The 19,590-nt window shown below is 51.3% G+C and overlaps 1 protein-coding gene across 3 annotated transcripts in view; it reads left to right on the top strand.

Moving 5' to 3' along the window:
* Positions 1-6,518: 6,518 nt before the first annotated feature.
* Positions 6,519-19,590, top strand: part of TPST2 (tyrosylprotein sulfotransferase 2) — a 55,979-nt gene continuing 42,907 nt past the window's right edge. For 2 of the 3 annotated variants that reach the window (XM_060028276.1, XM_060028275.1), the window contains exon 1: positions 6,519-6,594. The gene's annotated coding sequence lies outside the window, so the exon portion shown is untranslated. The remainder of the gene's footprint in view (positions 6,595-19,590) is intronic. The other variant, XM_060028269.1, reaches the window with a different exon arrangement.

Raw genomic sequence — 19,590 nt, 5'->3', positions numbered from 1 at the left:
AGAGGGAAAGTGACTTGCCCAAGGTCACACAGGTGTCAAGTCAAAATCTGAACCCAGGCAGTCTGGTTCCAGAGCCACGCTCTTAAACAAATCTGTGTTTTCAAATTCTACTCCTTCAGGTACCACTCTCCTGATTTTTGCCTTCTCTGCTTACCACCTGTTTTGTTAGTTACTTAATATATTTATTTAAATAAATAATATTGTGTGCTTAAATGCACTGACTTGTAAGTAAAATTTGATAACACTACAGGATGTGGAAAACAGGCATCATATGGTATAGATAGAAAGCAGTCATATAAGTAAATACAATTTAAAAAGGCCAAGTATTGAATTCTCAGCAGACACCACCGCTTGCTGAAGGTTTTAGCCTGCATCCTGCTTGCTCTTTGACAAAATGGGTGATTAGCAAGCGTCAGAGAGAGGTCTGAAAGACACGCTTGCCCAAACTGACATGTTTCTCCCTGATTTAATCAAAGAAGAGTAAAAAGAGGCTTATTTCCTTGTATCTGATTTAGTGTTATTTAATCCTGGGTCCAAGTTCCACCTAGAATCATCTCTCCTGCTACAAATGGCACATGCCCTGCTCTGGAAATCTCCATCAGGCAGTATTGACTCCTGAGTCAACAAGTAGCATTGATTGATGTTATTAACCATTAATCTATGCAGAAAGCCTAGGGGAGCTGTTGCCATGGATACCTTCCTGGAGGAGGGGATATTTTAAGGGGGTCTTGAAGGATGGACTAGGAGCTTGCCTGGTGGCGAATGAGGGAGATGACATCCCAGGCAGAGCAAACAGTATGGTCCCTGCTACCCCATATGGCACCTTTGTGCAAATGATAAAAAGATGCTACTTTCTCAGGACATTTGACGGCCATCTGCCAGAAAGTATTGGAATAAATCTGTGATGTCTACGATGTCATTATGGTACCCTTGTGCAGTGCCCAACCTGCACAGCTGTACTCGGCAGCCGTGGAGCAACATGCGCAAAGGCACAGAGGCTGAGAGAGCTTGTGGTGGGTCCAAGCTTATTAAGGTCGGAGGAGTAGTTTGGTGGTTGTGTGGATGGATGTCAGGGGTGGGAAGGGAATGCTAAGTGTGGCAGAAGAGGAAGCCGGAAAGAAAAGTGGGGCCTCATGACACCCCGCTCCGTGGTTTTGCTGAGCTTCAAAGTTGAAGCACCACCTCCGATCTTACCTTCTGAGACATGCATTTTCCATCTTCTTCCCACCCTAGTTCTCCCAACATCCACTCTCCAGTTTGACCAGCATCTTGTGTTAGAAGACAGGCTGTCTTGTCTTGGACCAGAAGATAGGATTCCTGGGTAGGAATCAGGAGATATGGGTGTCAGCCCTGCTCTACTGCTAGAAGCTACCAAGTGTTGGGCAAATCACTTCCACTCCCGGGGACTTATTCTTCTCATCTGTAAAATGACAGCTCCAATGTCCATCCAGCCTCAAGATTCTGATGCTGGGATTCTATGGTTCCAAAGTTCTGTGATTCTCCAAGATTCTGTAATTTATGTCTAAGTGTCCACCATTCTCTGATTCTGGTGTCAGGCTACATAGATTCCCATCCTCGATTCCTAAGGTGTGTGAGGGCAGCTCTAAAATTCTACTGTGGTGGAATCACACAAAACCAACTTTCACATTTCTTCAATGCTAAGACTTCATCGATGGCAAGATGCTCCATGATTTTATGATTTGAGAAAGAAAAAGAGAATTACTATCCATTCAAATATAACACAGCTGCTTTCTGATCACTTAGAATTTTTATTTCGTCCTTATTGAAAGAACTATTTAAAACTTACTTAGACATAACTTTTTCAGTGTGTCAATCTTGTGAGTCCTATAAAAGAAAAACACAATAGGGGACTTCCCTGGTGGTCCAGTGGCTAAGAATCTGCCTTCCAAAGCAGGGGACACGGGTTCGATCCCTAGTCTGGGAACTAAGATCCCACATGCCGCAGGGCCTGCACGCCGCAACTACTGAGTCCATGTGCCACAACTAGAGAGCCCACGTGTCACAACTACAAAGCGCACGTGTCACAACTACAAAGCCCACGCACTCTGGAGCCCGTGCGTCACAATGAAGAGCCCGTGCGCCACAACTAAGACCCAATGCAGCCATAAATAAGTAAATAAATATTTAAAAAAAGAAAAACACAATAGACATCCACCAATGAAGTGAGTCCTTAAGTTTTTTGCATTCATAGTCTAGACCTTCCAGATTGCTTTCAACTCAAAGCTGTTGATGTCCTTATTTTCTCACAGGTGTTATATAAAAAATATGCACATTAGCATTGCTGAAATAATATACACACTTGGCAAAACAAACCAACATAACTTGGAAGAAAATAACAAAGCGATTATTTTATATTTAATTTGTTTTATCCATACATTTATGTAACTTTTGCTACTGAATTTATGAATAAATAAAACACGGTAATAGAAAACAGAGAACAAATAAAAATTACAAGCAAAAATAAGTAACAAAGATAAAAAGAAACAAGTAAAAGAAAAGAACATCTAAAAGGACCAGGAGTGTGACATGAGAGTTATAAGCCTATTGTTCCTTCCGTGGGTCCTGGTTCCAAAACGTCTCGTGAAATGTGAGCATCTCACCACCTGGAACAGAATTTCAGAGCTTAAATATGTGACATATTTGCCTCAAAACAGAAACTTTCAGTTTCGACTTCATCAGGTGCTCAGCAGAAGGGATGATGGGTACGATGCTGGGCAATAGCAGTAGAGCTGGACTTGATTGAGTGGCCGTGGTGCCCACAGCCTTCTCGGGGGCTTCTCAGCGCTGTTTTGATTCTGCATGAGTTTTGCTGTAAATGCTGGCTTCAGGATGCATTGCCTGGGCAAGCTGGGACATCACCATGTTTCCACACTAGATCTCAGCTCATGAATCTTTGAGTCTCAGGCCTTTGGGAAAATAAAGCACCTTGGTTATGGAACATCATCTCGCACCCACAGTGACCGGAGGCAGCCCACAGCCTTTTGGGCATAGAGACATGGACACAAAGTCAGCGATGTGTGTGCAAGAGCAGGATGGGGACGGAAGGACCACCTGAGGCGTGATCCCTTTTGTGCCAGCGCTAGATGGTGATGGATACACAGCAACTGAGTTTTGGAAAGAGGGCATGGTGCCAGGGTGCCCTGAGGAGGTTCTAGAGAGATGAGCATATTTTTAGGGCCATGTTGCCATGACAGCCAGTCATCTGGATCAAGAACCCAAGATCAGGGTACTTTATGAAGCCTGGGTACCCAACTAGGAAGGATAACCCCACATCCTTCCAGCAAGAGGAGGGAACCTGCCCCTCTATCCTAGCTTCCTGCCTGCTGCTGGACCACCTCCTTCCCCCACTGTCCTGAGTTTGCATCTCAGCTCTGACATTTACTAGCTCTTGCCCTTGGTCGAGCCCAGTTACCTGATGGAGCCTCTGTTTCCTCATCTGTAAAACGGGAGTAATGGTAATAAAATCTTGGAGGTTGTTGGAAGGAGTAAATGATTAGCTTGAATGTAATTCTTATAAGGTGCTTAGAGCATAGCAAGCATCTGAATCATCATCGGCATCATCTTCTTGAATGTCAGAGGTGGAAAGGGGTTTACAATCCACGTGATTGATTGATTGATTGATTTAGCCACACCGTGCAGCATGCAGGATCTTAGTTCCCTGACCAGGGATCGAACTTGTGCCCCCTGCATTGAGAGCTCAGAGTCTTAACCACTGGACCACCAGGAAGTCCCAGAATCCACATGCTTTATGCTACATTTATTCTTCCTGCTTTCGATGAATATTGACTGAGGGGCTCCCACATGCCAGGCTTTGTCTAGAAGCTGGGGAGACAGGTTGGGGAAGAGAGAAGAGGCCCCTGACCCAGTTGTTCACAGGCTGGAGGAGCAAACAGTAATGAGCTCGTTCATCTGCCTTCAACGTCACATCAATTTCCCCGGCTGCCTGGTCCAGTGCCCGTCTCATCAGGACATTTGCCAGGGGTGGGGAGGTGGGGTTAGGCTTCCTCAAGGCGGGGACAGCCAGCTTGAGACCTGAGGGGGTTCGCTGAGTTGGGGTGCTGAGAGGAGAGGTGCAACCTAGAAAACAGGCGATCATTCTGGTCCCCTTCTTTAGCGCCGCCGCTGAGATCTGCCAGTTCTGTCTTCCAGACATCTCTGGAGCCCGAACACAACCCTATGTCCCCAGCCCCACCTGGGTTGACCAGCTTCCCCTGGAGAATTTTAACAGCCTTCAAACCAGTCTCCCTGCCTGTCCTCTTCTGCACAATAGCCAGAGGATCTCTGCAGAAAGCAAAGCTGGCACGTCCTTCCCCCGCTGAACGCCTTCCATATCTCTCCACCTCTGCAAGATAAAGTCCTGACTCCTTCTAGCCCACAAAGCCCCGCAGCATCAGCCCCCGCAGACCCCCGCAACCTCCTCTCACCCGCCCCACATCCTGTCCACTCTGCACTTCATGTAGGGCCCCTTGACAAAGGTCCTTCCTGCCAGACCTTTGCACCTGCGGGGCCCTGTGATTAGCACAATCTCCTATGAACCCTCAGTCGTGCTTCAGGCCTCAGTGTAAACACCCCCGGCCCTCCCTCCTGGGACCAGGTTGATCACCCTGTTCTCAACTCCACCATGCTTGTTGGAGGGTCCAGATTACCCCAACTGGATGCAGGACCCTAGACCTCCTGTTACCTGCTGACTCCCAACGCCCAGCACAGGGTGCTCAGGAAATGCATGTTGCTAGAATGTTCTTAAACACATGCCCCATTCAGACCTCTTCCTTTGATCTCCATTTCTCCACCCAGAAAGGGACATTATAAAACATCCAGCAGGGCTACCCCATAGTGAGTCATACAAAGCCTGTGATACGTGCACAATAAACACTATATAACATTATTCCGTTGTTTCCAGGCCAGTAACAGCTGGCTGCATGGAAGCAGGCGATTTCATTTTGTCAGTTCCAGCACTTTGTACAGGGCAGGTACTATTTATTAGACATATAGATGAATGAATTAATGAGCTATGAATAAACACATGGTTGGCCAAGGACAAAATACTTCACATCTGTATGTCATCTTTTCCTTATCTGTAAGATGGGGATGATAATAGACGTCTCACAAGGTTATTAAAGGTTTAAGTGTGTAAATATAGAGTGCTTAGAGTAATGCCTAAATAGTATGTAATTATATAGATATACTATAAAGGTAATTATATATATATATATGCATTTGCTGTTATGGTGGTAACTACTATAGAAATTTATTTTATTTTTTGTTTTAATTTTTTAAAATTAATTTATTTTTGGCTGTGTTGGGTCTTCGTTGCTGCACGCGGCACTTCTCTAGTTGCGGCGAGCAGAGGCTACTCTTTGTTGTGGTGCGCAGGCTTCTCATTGCGGTGGCTTCTCTTGTGTGGAGCACGGTGGCTTCTCTTGTTGTAAAGCACGGGCTCTGGGCACGTGGGCTCAGTAGTTGTGGCTCGCGGGCTCTAGAGCATAGCCTCAGTAGTTGTGGCACATGGGCTTAGTTGCTCCGTGGCATGTGGGATCTTCCGGGACCAGGGCTCGAACCCGTTTCCCCTGTGTTGGCAGGCGGATTCTTAACCACTGCGCCACCATGGAAGTCCTAGAAATTTATTTTAAATAGGTAATATATACAAATGGTAAAAAAAAAAAAATTCAAAAAGAACAAAGGTTCACAGTGAGAAGTAAGCCTTCATCCTTTCCTCCCCTTCCTTCAGGTATTCAATGCATATGCATATGATGCATAGATAGATCTATTATCTTCCCAGTTTTACAGACGGAGAAACAGAGGCACAGAGAGGTTGGACCGAGTTGAGCTCTACCAGCCTGGAGTTTTATTTTATTCTTATCTAACAGGGTTTCTCAACCCTGCACTACTGACATTTTAGGCTGGATGGCTTTTGGTTGGCAGGGTGGAGGGCTGTCCTGATCATTGTACGATGTTTAGCAGCATCCCAGGCCTCTATCCACTAGATTCCAGTAGAAACGTATCCCCTCCAACCCCCCAGTTGTGACAACCCAAAATGTCTTCAGACATTGCCAAATGTCATCCTGGGAGGTTGGTGGCCCGCAGGGCGAAATCACACCCTCCTTGAGAACCAGTGATGTATATGAATTGTATGATAGCCCTTCTCAGTTTTCCTTTTGTTTCCTACAGACAGTAGCATTAAAACTCTCTGCTCAGGGTCTAGTTTTCTTCTTTTACACCACTTCTTGGCGATCATTCCACTCCCCTGCTTGTAGACAGAGGGAACTTCTCTTAAGCAGAGTAGTAGCAGGGGGTGGGGAAAGCGATGAGCTGCCCGCCCTGTGGGTAAGCCGGCCGGCCGACCAGAGTTTCCGGGGCGGGCAGTCAGCTGCCATGGACGCCCCGCCCCACAGCGCGGTCTGGAGGCGGGACGGGGGGCGCGGGGAGCGGCCGTGGGCGGACCTGGGGGCGGGACCACGTCTCGGACCGCCCCCGTGCGACGTCACGGCGCCATGGTCCCGCCTCCCCCGGCCGGGGCGGCTGGCGAGCGCTGAGTCGCTGGGGACGCGGGGCTGCCGCGCCGTGCCTCTCGTGGTAGGTGTCTCCGGGGCAGGGAGGGGGGGGCCTGGGCTGCAGCTCCCGGCAGGGGGCCGCCTGCGGGTCGGCCTCGGGCGGCGGGGAGCCCTCGGCCCTCGCAGCTTCTTCCCGGGCCCGGCGCAGCTGCTCGGGTTCCGCGGCTGGGTGCTGGTAGGGAGGCGGCGCGGGCGGGCGGGAGGTTCGCGGATTCTCACCCGCCCGGCGCTGCGAGCGCTTTCCCCTGGGTGCGGCGGACACCCGGCCCCCGTGACCGCGATTCTCGCTTCGGACCTTGCGCGGGGGAGACGCTCAGCGTGCGTGTGTTTTGGGGGGGAGGCGGCGTGTCTCCGCTGTCTGAGCCCCGGACCCCTCCCCGGCGCGCCCCACACGCGGGCGCCTGGACGCTCGGGGGACGCGTTGAAGTTAACTTGCAGCTGCTGTGGAGTTACGAGGCGTATCTAAAGTGAAGGGGTTGGGGGTAGGAAATCGCTGCCTGGGGAGGGGGGCGCCGAGAGCATGGGATAGGGGCAGCCCTGGTGAACTTGGGGGTCACCCGCAAGGAGGGGGGGCGGAATTTGACCAGAGGATCCCACCGCCCAGTAACCTCCCCTTCTCAGTGTGCACAGCTGAACGGGAGATGCCTTGTGAAGCTGGGACGTGAGTGGCAGCAAGGGAAAGGGGGCTTGGTCACCAAGGTTGGGCACGCCTGACCTGGCAAAGCCTGTTATTATTATGTGGGACAGAGGTCGAGGTCTGGCTTTTCCACTCAAAGGCTGGTCCCCTCGGGAGGAAGGGTGGGAACCATCCGATTGAGTGCAGTAGTTAGAAGGGCTGATCACCTTGTCTACTTCCCCTTTTACAGACGGGGAAACTGAGGCTCAGAGAGGTCTTGTGCCCACGGCCCTAGGTCCAACAGCTAGGATGTGGCAGAGCTGAAACTCACCCTTATGAGGCAGAGCTGAAACTCACCCTTAGGACCCCTGACTTTATGCGTCTTATAGAGATGTTGGGGCAGGAGGGCTGGTAAACTCCTACTCATCCTTCAGAAGCCTCCTTGGGCAGCACCTCCTCCTGGAAGCCTTCCCTGGCACTCCCCAGGCATTGTTGGGTGCTTCGTGTTTTGAATCCCACAGATGTATCTGGCCCTTTCCCTCACTTATTAACCTCTTTGCAGGTCTGTCCCCCATTCTGGGCTGTGGGCACCTCTCCCCATATCCCATCTCAAATCCCTTCATTCAGCTGCATGTCTAGATGGTTAGGCCAAGCTTCTGTGTTTGGACAAATTTTGGTGTGACTCACTCTGGTTTAGTAGTGATGTGGCCTGGGCGAGTCATTCCCCCTCACTCAGCCTCAGTTTCCATGACTGTGAAATCGGGTTTATTGTGTCATTTATAAATGAACCGTTTTAACTCGTCGAATCCCAATTGTATAATATTGATACTATTATTTACTTAATATATATATCACCTTTTTTAAAATCTCATGTAATTTTTTTATAGTAGCCTTATTGCGATGTAACTCATATGCCATACAGTTCACCCTTTTAAAGTATTTAATTTAGTGGTTTTTAGGATTTTCAGAGTTGTGCAACCGTCACCACTGTCTAATTTTAGAACATTTTCATCACCCAAAAGGAAACCCTGGGCCCATCAGTGGTCACTCCCAGTCCCCCCACCCCCCCACCCCAGCCCCTGGCAACCACTAATCTACTTTCCACCTCTGTGGATTTGCCTGTGCTGGACATTTCCTATAAATGGAATCATGCACTACGGCCTTTTGTGATTGGTGCTCTTCACTTAGAATGTTTCCAGCGTTTGTCCGTATGCTAGTATGCAGTACTTCATTACTATTTTATTTCAGCATTTCATTCTTTTTAGTGGCTGAATAATATTCCATTGTATGGTTATACCACATTTTATTTATCAGTTGTTGGACATTTGGGTTGTTGCCACTTACGGGGCTGTTACGAGTAGTGCTGCTGTGAGCATTCGTGTACAAGTCATTGTGTGGCGTATGTTTTCAGTTCTCTGGGGTACAGCCCTAGGAGTGGAATTGGGGGGTCATATGATAATTCTGTGTTCCACCTTTTGAGGAACTGCTAAAACATTTTCCAAAGCAGCTTCACCATTTTATAATCCCAGCAGCAGCAGATGAGGGTTGGGGTATAATCTTAAACAAATTTAGTCTTCAGCAGTCCTAATCTTTGAAATCACTGGCTTTGATGTGCTAGTTAGAAATTAACGTACATGAAATTAATGTACACGAAACTAACACACATGAAATTAAACTCCTCCTTAGCAGAGTAACTGGGAATGCCTCTGGAACCATCAGTTAGGGAAACAGATCAAGCCTGTGGGCCTCTTAGCTGAGGTACGTGTGCACTGTGTCCCTTCTGTTCCTGAGCGGGACCAGAGGAGGCCATGAGGAACCCAGGGGCTCGCAGTGGCCAACCCAGGACCCAGCACAGGATCTGGTGGTGCCTTTAGGGACCTCTGCATGGGATGAAGGTAAAGCGGGGGCGGGGACAGCTCAGACCTTCCCACACCAGGCCAGCGGGGGTCCTTTGACAGCTGAGGCTCCATGTGGAGGCCAGGGAGACCCTTGGTGGGTTTCCTAGACTGCAGCCCTAAGGGAAGGCCTGTCCCTTGGCTCAGAAGTGGGGTCTGGTCCTGCCTGTGTTCCACCCCCTACACTATGCTCATTCTGAAGGTGACCTCCTCTGGTGGCCATGTGGTTCCCTTAGATATACCCTAAGTGAGCCACTGCTTATTTCCAGAGCTGCCACCCCTAGGCCTGAGGACAGCAGTCCTGAGCGACAGATGCCCCACCCGTGACACGCTGGACACACACACACCCCCGTCCCTCCTCTCGGGTGTCGTCCCCCCACCTGGGACGCCCACCTCTTCCCACATGCTCTTTGCCTTCCATGAGGCCAGGCTGCAGGGAAGATCCTTGGTCAGAGGGTGGCAGCATCACAGGATAACAAAGGGGCTTGAAGGTCATCCGTTCTTCACGAGGTTCAACCTATAACCTGCTGGTTCGGGAACTTCAACCAGCCTTGGGCTCTGCGTTCCCGGGTCCCAGCCACCGGCCTCCTCCCACCTGGGCAGCTGCCCTTTGGGAGGGCTGTGGAGACCAGGCCTTCTGGTGGCCGTGTCCAGCCCCTCCTGCTTTATTCACTTGTGCATACTTTCACTCTCTTGGCCTTTTAAAGTCCCGATTTCCTGTGCACGAAGAAGGCAGCCTGGGGAAACGGAAACAGGGTTGAGGAGGCTAGTCAAGGGGCTGCCCCTTGCTGGGCCTCAGTGTACCCTGCTGGGGAATGGGCATGGACTGAATGCAGTACCACTTTGGGAATCATAAAGTGTTCAGATGCTTTATCGACGTGACTCTGTGGATCAATTTGTAGCAGGAGTGGCAGGTCAGAAGTGGCTGGTATTGACGACTTGAAAGCCCGGGTGTGGCCTGTGTGGCTTTGATTTGCCCTGTGGCGGCGTGGAAGCTTCTCTGGGTAGCTGGCTCCTGGCCTCCCCACTTAACGCCCGTTCCTACTGCCTGCAAAGCCCCTTGCTCTCTGCAGACACATCCACCCTGAATGGGGCTGCTCCAGAGAAGGTTCTGGGATGCCTGCCCCTTCCCATGCCCCTGCTTGGGTCTCCTCCACCCTGGGCTGCTGCGGCCCGAGGACGATTTGTGGGAATGATTCATTCAGAGCAGCCCGAGAGCTGGGCCAAAAATTGCAGGGAAGGACCGAAGAGGGCAGTGCCCACGTGCCCTGGGGGACATCTGGGGCTGCCGCCTGGAGAAGCTGCTTGTTATCCTGCATGCTCAGAAGGTGGGCAGCAAGGGCAGGGCAGCTGCCCTGGCTGCCAAGTGAATTTTGCATCAACCAGACTTTTGACCCACGTGGCTGTAGCCAGAAGGTGGGCAGGTGGCCAGAAAGTGGGCTTGGGTGATAGCATCCTCCAGGGCTCAGGCCTGTGTTAGAATCCGGCCAGTCCACTTAGGGGCAATGGGTCTGGGTTCCCTAGCTGCCTTCCTATGCCTCAGTTTTCTCATCTGCAGAATAGAAGCACAAATGGGACCTACCTCCTGCAGTTGTTGACGGGAGGGATTGGGGATAAAGTATTGGGGTTGGCCAAAATATTCGTTCAGGTTTTTCCGTAACTTTTTTTTCTTAATTTTATTTTATTTATTTATTTTTATTTTTGGCCGCATTGGGTCTTCGTTGCTGCACACAGGCTTTCTCTAGTTGTGGCGAGCGGGGGCTACTCTTCATTGCGGTGCGCAGGCTTCTCATTGCGGTGGCTTCTCTTGTTGCGGAGCACGGGCTGTAGGCGCACAGGCTTCAGTAGCTGTGGCACTCAGGCTCCGTAGTTGTGGCTCGCGGACTCTATAGCGCAGGCTCAGTAATTGTGGTGCACGGACTTAGTTGCTCTGCGGCATGTGGGATCTTCCTGGACCAGGGCTTGAACCCATGTCCCCTGCATTGGCAGGCGGATTCTTAACCAATGCGCTACCAGGGAAGTCCTGTTCCGTAACATCTTATGGAAAAACTCAAACGAACTTTTTCGCCAACCTAATACCTACCCTTCTGTCGGGCAAAATGCAAGACCCCAAGGTCAGACAGGATCTTCAGAGACACTTGAACGTGTCCCTTTGTGAGCCTCGGCTTCCCCATCTGTCCAGAGGCAATAATTATAAATAAAATGTCAACAGGGCTTACTGGGTGCCAGGCAATGTTCTAGGTACTTTATGTACTTGAACTCATTTAATTCTCCCAGCAGCCCTCTGAGATGTACACGCTGAGGCACAGAGAGGTGAAGTAATTTGCATAAGGTCACCCAGCTAGGAAGTGGGAGAGACAGGGTTTGAATCCAGAGTCTACACTCTTGATTTTCATCTTACCCCCTTCTTGATACCCTGTCTCAATGCCTAGTACACAGAAAACGCTCAGAAAATGTCAGTTGCTATTATTACATTATTATAGAATTATTCTTACATATTATATGATTGTAAAATTATGTTATTAATAATTGTTCATCCCTTTTCCTGCCTCTTTGCCCACATTCTTTCCTGGACGGACAGAACAAGCAGGGTTCTTGGCTTGTGAAGACTAGATTCCTACCCCCCTCCCCAATGTCCCCCCACTCCCCCTGCTCTCATGAGCAGTTGGGGGCTGGACAAGAGCTTGGAGGCAACTGAGTCCCAGCTCTGCTTCCACATTGCTGTGTGACATTGGGCAAGGTGCTTCCCCTCTCTGAGACTCAGTTTCCCCACCTGTGAAATGGGCAGGTAGGGCTGTAGCAAGCTGCTAGTCAATGGCTTTGCCCTGCAGGTTGGTTTTTGTGTAGCTCCCACAGTGCTGTATTTTATTTTATTTTAATTAATTTTTATTGGACTGTAGTTGCTTTACAATGTTGTGATAGCTTCTGCTGAACAGCAAAATGAATCAGCCATACATATACATATATCCCCTCCATTTAGGACCCTACCAGTGCATTAAGTAGAGTTCCCTGTGCTATACAGTATGTTCCCATCAGTTGTCTATGTTATGCATAGTATCAATAATGTATATGTGTCAATCCCAATCTAGTGCTGTACTTTTTTTTTTTTTTTTTTTTGCGGTACGCGGACCTCTCACTGTTGTGGCCTCTCCCGTTGCAGAGCACAGGCTCCGGACGCGCAGGCCCAGCGGCCATTGCTCACGGGCCTAGCGCTCCGCGGCATGTGGGATCTTCCCGGACCGGGGCACGAACCCGCGTCCCCTGCATTGGCAGGCGGATTCCCAACCACTGCGCCACCAGGGAAGCCCCTAGTGCTGTATTTTAAAACGAGAAAACATTCAAATATTTTTAGAGAATAATTCCAGTATCTCACTTCTTATGGAAACTCAAGAGCTTGGGCCAAACTAGAGTGGCTTGAAGCTGGCGTATCGATGGCCTGGGCTGTCCTGGTCGCTCCCCACGGTCCCCTGGCCCCGAGAGCCCCCTGGCCCAGTGCACGCCTTCAGGGCTCTGAGGACACCAGGGACCTGCCTGGGTGTCACTTGAACAAGCAGATCCGTTGCTTTAAAAAATAATATAGGGCGTCCCTGGTGGTGCAGTGGTTAAGAATCTGCCTGCCAATGCAGGGGACACAGGTTCGAGCCCTGGTCCGGGAAGATCCCACATGCCGCAGAACAACTAAGCCCGTGCGCCACAACTACTGAGCCTGCGCTCTAGAGCCTGTGAGCCACAACTACTGAAGCCCACGCACTACAGCTACTAAAGCCTGAGCGCCCTAGAGCCCATGCTCCGCAACAAGAGAAGCCACCGCGATGAGAAGCGCACACACCGCAATGAAGGGTAGCCGCTGCTCACCGCAACTAGAGAAAACCCACGCGCAGCAACAAAGACCCAACACAGCCAAAATGATTAATTAATTATTTAAAAAAGAAAGTTAAAAAAAATTGATATATTTTTTAAACCACTGGTTTTGATGTTCTCCAAGAGTCTTTCCAGCTCTGCTTTTCTAGGTTATTGGAGGCTGTCTGAGGCCTCTGATACCTCTTCTGCCACTGTAAACCCTCAAGGCTTTTAACACACCCTTGTCCCCATCCCACACTCCCCGGGTGAGGAGCCCCTGTCTCTGGGCCCCAGGGTCCCGCCTTACCTGGTCCAGGTCCCTGCTTAACCCACAGAGCTATTTGGGGCCGGCCGAGGTGGGCACTGGTGGGTGTGTGTCTGTGTACCAGCGCATCCACACCAGCTGCACAGCTGCTGGGACACCATCCCATACCCTCTCCCTGTCCTCACAGGGTACCAGGGAGACATTTTTGTTATTGACAACTCCATTTCCTGGAAACTGAGACTCGAGTCACTTTCCCAAGGTCACACAGGCCTGAAGTGACAACACTGGGATTCGAACCCAGATCTGCCCAACTCCACTGGCTGCCCGAGCGAGTCATCCATCCATCCCATCACTGCACGGAGAGCCGCGGAGTGATGTCTGCAGTAATTGGCGTGTCCCCTGCACCTGGCCCTGGGCCTGGGTCATACTGGGCACTCAGTAACTTGCTGAATAGGGACATGCTACAGGTTCTCAGCTAGAGGCTGGGTGCAGGATTCAGGAAGCCACCAGCTCCCACTTTTTCCGCAGTGCACCTTCTGGTGGAGGCAGCAAACAAGAAAAAGGGTAAATCACATCTCTGACCCGAGGTGCTGAGCTGGGAAATTGGGGACCACACCTCTCAAACTTTTAAACACTTTCACGAATCCCCTAGAGCTCTTGCCAAAGTATAGATTCTGATTGAGTCGGGTGGGGACAGGGCCTATGACTGCCTTTCTTGCCAGCTCCTAGCAGGCTCCAGTGCTGCTTGTCTAAAGACCACACTTGGAGCAGTGACAGCCTATATCACAGGTCAGGAAACTACAGCCCCTGGGCCAAATCCGGCCCATTTGCTTGTTTGTGTAAGTAAAGTTTTATTGGAACACAGCCACGCTTTTACTTACATTTTGTCTCTGGCTGCTTCCATGCTACAACAGCAGAGTAGAGTAGTTCCAACAGAGACCCTGTGGCCCGCAGGACTGAAAATACAACAATTATTGGGCCATTTACAGAAAGTCTGGCAGTCTCAATCTACTCATCTCTTGGGTTCCTTCAAGTAATAATATTTTGTGATTTGGTGACTATAAGGTGGTAATAAAAAGAATGATTGCAGTTAACATTTGAGGGCCTCCAGGGTACTTAGCTCTTTACGGGTAGTTCACTGCTGTATCCATTTTATAGGTGAGAAAACTGAGGTTCATAGGGATTGGGTCGCTGGCCCAGAGACTGGTGGGCCAGGAGCTGGGTGAGGCCGGTTGGAACCAGGTCAGCTCATTCTTTTTACATGAGAGCTTCTGCCTGGACATTTTTTACGGAGCACAGAGAAGCTTTTGTTTTGATTTCAGCCCATCCAAGGGTGCTCAGGTACCTTCATTTCTTTATTTGTCCTTCCATTGAGTCAACAAATACCCTCGCAGCCCATGCTGGGAGTTGGGGGCCTTGCTGAGTCCTGAGAAGATGTGGGGGATGCCTAGCCCTTCGCCTTGCGGTGCAGGAGGCCATGCAGGCTGCTAAGCACTTTGAGGGACATTGACACAAGAATGGGAGGCAGTCAGGGAAGGCTTCCTGGAGGAGGGGGTATAAATTTACCAGTAGGAGTTAGCTGGGTAGAGGAAGGCAGGAAAGGTTTTCTAGGGGAAGGGAACCACAGCCACAAAACTGTGAGCTTTGTAGGTTAGAGTTCATGGCACTGAGATTTTAGTATGTTTGCCTGTGTATGTTGGGGGTGGGAGGGTGTTAAAAGTGGCCAGGTCAGAGAACCTGGATTTTACCCTGGAGAATGAAAAAGAGTTTTCCTCTCCAAGTCCCCCTCTACCCTCTGATGACTCCCTGGACAGTCTTCACTAGGTGCTACCTCGATGTTTCTCTCCAGAGTCCTGTGGATTAACAAAGAGCAGACCCCCACTGGGCCCCCCGGGGGTCCTTGGGCAGGCGGCAGTCTCCAGCTAGAAGGCAGAAGGATCGCTTCCTTTGCGTGTGTTTTTGCAGTTACTTTTTAATTAGAGCGTGTTTTTAATTTAAGCTGGGGAGTAGAGTTTCCTTTGAAAATGTTTTAACGATATTGAATCCATCTAACAAAAAAAGTAGGTGAGAGTAAAGGGGGTTCTGGCTGTAGCCAGCGTCATGAATGAAGGTGGTCTTCAGCAGGTGGGAATTTGGGGAGCCCCGTGGCAGGAGGGGGCCAGACCAGCAGCAGCCTTCCTCTTAATATTCTGCTCTTTCTCTGAAGCCGCAGGGGCCTTGACCTGGGGTGGGGGTGGGGAAGGACTCCGTTAGCCATGGTGGTGCAGGCGCGGGTCCTGGTTCTCGCTGGGCAGCTGGGGTTCCTGTTCCAGGCTACTCCCTCTCCGCGTCTTGCTCCTCCTCCACGCCCTGTGTCTGTCTTCGTCTCTGTTTTTGTTGCTCCCTGTCTGTCTCTCCGATCCCTGTCTCCCTCTTGTTTATGTCTCTCCCCTGACTGTCTCCCCTGTCTCTGTCTCCCTTCATCGCTGTCTCTCCTTGTTTCTCTCTCCCCACATCTCTCTCCCACCTCTGTCTCTCCGCATCCCTGGTTCCCCCATCTCTATCCCTGTCTGTCTGTCGTCTCCCTCCCCCACCTGCACTGCTTCCCCTTCTCCCCACACGCACACACCCTAACACCGCTCTTCCTTGTTTTCCCTTCCTCCATTTCCGTCCCACTTCCTTTGGCCGTGAGTGATATCCTGCCTCAGAACCATCAGGGCCCTTGCAGAGCCCGGGGACACGGCCAAGCATCCCCAGTGGAAGTGTGGGAGACTTGGTGTGGGCCACATCCCCGGTGAAGAGAGGGAGATTAGGAGGTCTGTGGAGGCCATGCCGCAGTCCAGGGTTTGGAATCCAGCCCTGGCCCCGGGCCCTTCGCCCGGCCCAGCTGGCCCCAGGGCCGTGGGGGCCCGGGGTGCGGAGAGGAAGCCTGGGTTACAGCAAGAGGGCTGAATGCCGCTTTGGGTTTGATCGAGGATCCTGGCTCCCAGGAGTAGGTGCGAGGCCCACGGCATGTCGCCTTCGCCCTTCCTTGGGCCACCGAGAGGCTGTGAGCTCCATGGGCAGGCACCAGGCAGTGTGTCCTTGGCTCCCCTTGAGCACACAGTAGGCCAGCAGTGCATATTTAAGGGCTGAGAGTTTGGGGGAGCATAGCCAGCTTAGAGGTTGGGTCCAGCCCCTTCCTTTCGCCAATGCAGGAACTGATGTCTAGAGAGTTGAGGTGATTTGCTGAGGATCATGCAGACAGGTTTGGAGAACAGAGCAGAGTCTGGGTCCCCGACCCCCAGCAAGACAGGGAGAGCAGGTGGGTGCTCTGGTGGCCCTCTGTAGGTGTCCTGTGAAAAGCACCTCTTAGGAGGCGGGAGACTCGGGTTTGAGGCCACCTTGCCCTCCTGCTGGGGGACCCTGGGCAAGCTTTTCCTCCCTGGAGGTCCTCTCTGTCTCTACACACCCTCCAGGTGATGATGCACAGTCCTGGGGATTGCAGCCGGGGTCGGGTCTCTGGGGTCAGAGCTGCTGACCTCACAGCGGGTGGACAGCGTGCTTGTTCTCAGCAGGGTCTGTGGCTGCCCTGGCCTTGGGAACCTCAGTCCTCTGGTTATGTGTTGCCTGGTCTGCGTCACAGGGAGGATGCTGTTGTAATCACAGGCCTATTGTGGGTTCGCTGGGGAAACCCAGAAGGAGAAGACGTAGCTCCCTGTTGCCTGCAGAGGAGATGGGATACTCCTCCTCCCCCAACTCCAGGCCCCGAGATCGGCCCCCGCCCGCCTCTCGCCTCCCCACCCCTTGTGAGAGTGTTCCTGGTGGTGCAGTGCCTTTGAACAAGCAGCAGCACCCCCTGGAGGGCTTGTTCTACACAGCTTGCTGCACCCCATACCCAGAATCCCCCATCCAGCAGGTCTGCAAGGGGCCCGAGAATTTGCATTTCTTACCGGTTCCCAGGTGCTGCAGGATGCAGCTGTCTGGGAACCCAGTTCGAGAACCACCATGGTAGTTCATGCTCTAAAACCAGGCAGTGTAGGCTTAAGACCCTGCTCCACTATCTGCCTGCCTTGAGCTCTCAGACGAGGACTTACCTCTCTGTGCCTCGGCTTCCTCGTCTGTAAAATGGGATAATAACAGCACCGGTCTCGTAGATTAGCTGTGAGAATTAAATGAGCTAATACGTGTATACTGCCTAGAACAGTGCCCGGGCACGGAGTAAGCGCTATATCCATGTTTGCTGTTATTACAATTACTGTTGTTGTTATTTTTATTACAATTATAATTTCGCTTCTCCCCTACTCCCACCCCCAGACTTCTGCTTACGGGGAATCCTTTGCCGGTCTCCTAATTTCCAGCGCAAATTCACACCTCCAGGCCTCTGTGATCAAGCTCTGCCCTCCCCCTGGGGTGCTTCCCCTCCCCTCTGCACCTGCTAAAACGCAGCCCATCCTTTTAGACTCAGCACAGATTCCTGCTTGGGCCTCACCACGCCCCCCACCCCCCACCCCCCCACGGCCCAGCCAGAATCCACAGCCTTCTGACTTCCCTGATCACATGACTTACTTCCCTAATCCAGCTCTCACTTCATTCAGCCCGTCATCCAGTTACTTGGGCATCAGTCTCCCGTGGTGACCCACAAGTTCCCTCAGATCCGACTTCTCCAGGCTTTGATGGCACGAGGAAGGTCCCCTTGGAAACGTTACCCCCAAAGTACAGCCTTGATGTGTTTCAAGAAGGCCGGCCCCACCGGCAGCCTCCCAGGTTGCGAGGTGGAGCCCTGTGTTGGATGTGAGATTTCCCTAATTCGTAAGAGTATGAACTTGGCGTCTGAAAGCCCCAGTTCACATCTGAGTTTTACCATTTAGTGCTGTGCCGCCTTGGGTAATTTTCTTAGTTATTTGTACCCTTCACATCTTCAGTTTAAAGTGACACTATCATCATTGATGTCAGTAGGTTTTTGTGAGGATTCAGTGGGGTCTCATTTATGCAGCGAATATTGAGTACCTTCTGTATGCCAGACCCCGTGCTAGGCACTGGGGATCCAGCAGTGAGCGAGACACACCATCTCTGCCCTTGGGGTGCTGACGTTTTAGGGGGAAAGACAGATGCACAGGGAGATGTATTAGGGTTCGCCAGAGAAGCAGAACCAATGGGACCTATATAGAGAGACAGACGTATTTTTTTATTTTTGCGGTACGCGGGCCTCTCACTGCTGTGGCCTCTCCCGTTGCGGAGCACAGGCTCCGGACGCCCAGGCTCAGAGGCCATGGCTCACGGGCGCAGCCGCTCCGCGGCATGTGGGATCTTCCGGACCGGGGCACGAACCCTCATCCCCTGCATCGGCAGGCAGGGAAGCCCGAGAGATGTATTTTAAGAGGAGATTTATTACAGGAATTAGCTCACCCATTTATGGGGGCCGAGAAATCCCATGATCTGCCATCCGCAGGCTGGAGACCGAGGAACGCCGGTGGTGTAACTCAGTCCAAGTCTGAAGGCCCGAGAACCAGGAGCATCTGTGTGTGAGGGCAGGAGATGGTTGTCAAGCAGGTGCATCTCCAGCAGAAAAAGAGCAAATTCCTTCCTCCACGTTTTTGTTCTCAGTCGATTGGACGATTCCCACTCACATTGCTGAGGGCGATCTTTACTCCGTCTAACAATTCAGACGTTAATCCTTTCCAGAAACACCCTCACAGACACACCCGGAATGTTTGACCAGCTATGTGGGCATCCCTTAGGTTGCCCATACAATTAACAGGTTGACACATACCATTAACCGTCACAGGAGAAGGACAGGAATCACAGTGGCATTGTTCCAGGAGGATGTGCTGGGAAGGAGGTGGTCCGTGTGAAGAACTCTGGGCACAGTCTGGCAAATAAGAGGCCCTCAGCAATTGGTCAGCAATTGGTAATTGTGATTATTGCTATTGTTATTACCGTAATTATTAGAGGAGATGAGAAGGGAAGGGAGGTGTCATAGGAAGAAGGTATAGTGTCAGTGACAGTATAGGGACAAGAAGGCATTTGGTGTCACAATCACGGTATTCGTAGCCAGTGTTTACTGATGCCCCCGTGTGTGCCAGGTATTCCGCTGAGGGCCTCCTAGGGACAGAAGTCATCTCACCCTCCAGGCAGGTGCATTTTTATCCCCATTTTCAGATGAGGGGAATTGGGCCTCTTATCTGGGGAAGTGGAGGGATGGGATTTGAACCCGGCCCTTCTTCGCGGGGCCTGCGGGCTCCATAGGTGAGTGGTGGGAGGTGAAACTGGTGGGGCCGGGGCAGGTGGGGAAGGCTGGACTCTTGCCTTGAACCAAGGTCGTTTAGCATGTCTTCCTGCTGGAGACCCTGGGTGGTCCTGGGCTGCTTGGGGCGGGGAGGTCCACAGCACATCATCTTCTCATCTTATGGTCCAGAAAAACCAGTGTGGGGTAAAGCCCCA

The sequence above is a fragment of the Delphinus delphis genome, chromosome 13 (assembly GCF_949987515.2).
Source record: "Delphinus delphis chromosome 13, mDelDel1.2, whole genome shotgun sequence".
NCBI classification, from domain to species: domain Eukaryota; kingdom Metazoa; phylum Chordata; class Mammalia; order Artiodactyla; family Delphinidae; genus Delphinus; species Delphinus delphis.
The sequence above is the reverse complement of the archived record's forward strand: the minus strand, read 5'-3'. Positions and strand labels throughout refer to the sequence as shown.